The following is a 1684-nucleotide window of genomic DNA, read 5'->3' as shown; positions in this document are numbered from 1 at the left end:
ATTGAAAAAAAGGAGACTGTTTCTTATATGAAATAATGTATTTTCTTTAAAATATTAATGTAAAATACAGTGTGCATACAGTGACCATAAAAAGAGGTGTGCCCGATGAGTCCCATATAGGATAACTATTCTGCATTAGTTTGGAGTCACTAGGTCACATGACCTGGGAGGTATTGAAAAAAAGAAGACTGTTTCTTATATGAAATAATGTATTTTCTTTAAAATATTAATGTAAAATACATACAAATCACAGTCTGAGAAGTACTGCCATGCAGCTGCTTTCAACAGCGGGGATGCCCGCAAGGGAAATAATGATGGTCACCGGGCACAGATGCGAGACAAGTCTGAAAAGCTACTGGGCTCCGACAACCTCTGACAGGGAGAAATGGAGCCAGATCCTTTCAGGTGAGTTGCTACCAGTTGGCCATAGCCTAATATTTTTTCCAATGTGGACAATGCAGTCAACGTGGTCTATTCTTTTCAGGTGTGCCTGGAATTAACCCTGTAAGCTGCAATCGAGGAGAAGCTGCATCAAGCCAAGAAATGAATGGGGGTTTGAGTGCGAACTATCCCCCAGATGTACCATTTATCCTCTCCAATTGTACGTTCAACGGGAATGTCCAATTCAACCTCAAGTAGCCTAGCCCTGGCGGTACTAGAAATCCAAGGCGTTGCCAAGCAACGTCTAAACTTCTGAAGAACTATTTTCTCTTATTTTTTTCTCTTTTCACAAAATCGCAATAAATCATTCGGACCTCATAAAAGTCTAGACTACTGTGTGAAGTTTATTTTTCTTGTGTTGGCAAGTAGCCGTGTAATAAGCGGGATAATGTATAGAACGCCGGTCATTAGTGGGAAAATAAGTCCCGACAGGGCGAACCGGACCCCGACGCGCAGCGGAGGGGTCTTGTTCCGCCCTGAAGGGACTTATTTTCCCAGTACTATACATTATCCCTTACATATTATGATGCGCCCTTCTCAGCTTGTCTTAGTGGCACGGCAAGTGGCAAATAGTAGGAACAAACTCAGCGGAGAAAGATATCAGTAGATATTTCTGATTTGTATAGTGTTTTGTTCACTTGGATTTTGGAAATGTTACAGAGAAATATGTTAGCCCTCTCTGCCTCCGTTCAAGTCGCCTGAGTCAAGGTCGGCGAACTTATATTTGTTCCACCAACGACGTCGTCTAACATTGCCATGATCGCAGAGAATAAAGTTGCATCTCATTGGACTGCAATTGTATCTTGCGTTTGCCTGTTGCTCACAACCTGCAGCCAAGGACTTTGCTAAAGTAGTTTAAGTGGCCAGTGATCGTTTTTGTTTGATAACTTCTACAGGAGGATCTATGATGCAGCTATGGTCTGTCAACTGTAACTTACCCCGATATTTATTTATAGCCTAACTGTCTTGTTCATACACACGTAGCAGCTGAAGGGGACAAGCGCTCTGCTCAGCTCAAATCTACCCAGCTAACAATTTATGGGGAACCTTAGTTTTTGGTTACCGGATTTTAGTTTTTGGTTCCCGAACGTTCCCTGAATGTTATCTAAACGTTGCAACCTTTAGAAACCTTCCCCTAACCGTTGCAACCTTTAGAAACCTTCCCATAACGTTCCCTAACCGTTGCAACCTTTAGGGAACGTTCCCTTCCCTAAACGTTGCAACCTCATACTAGAGATGCGCG

The 1684-nt window shown here is 42.6% G+C and overlaps 1 long non-coding RNA gene across 1 annotated transcript; it reads left to right on the top strand.

The window, feature by feature from the left end:
• Nucleotides 1-249: 249 nt before the first annotated feature.
• Nucleotides 250-764, top strand: LOC121677848. Its single transcript, XR_006021100.1, has 2 exons — nucleotides 250-405; nucleotides 485-764. It is a non-coding gene; the product is annotated as an uncharacterized LOC121677848 (long non-coding RNA).
• Nucleotides 765-1684: the final 920 nt, after the last annotated feature.

Source organism: Alosa sapidissima, chromosome 1 (genome assembly GCF_018492685.1).
Source record: "Alosa sapidissima isolate fAloSap1 chromosome 1, fAloSap1.pri, whole genome shotgun sequence".
Classification (NCBI taxonomy): domain Eukaryota; kingdom Metazoa; phylum Chordata; class Actinopteri; order Clupeiformes; family Clupeidae; genus Alosa; species Alosa sapidissima.
This window is presented reverse-complemented; position numbering and strand designations above follow the sequence as displayed.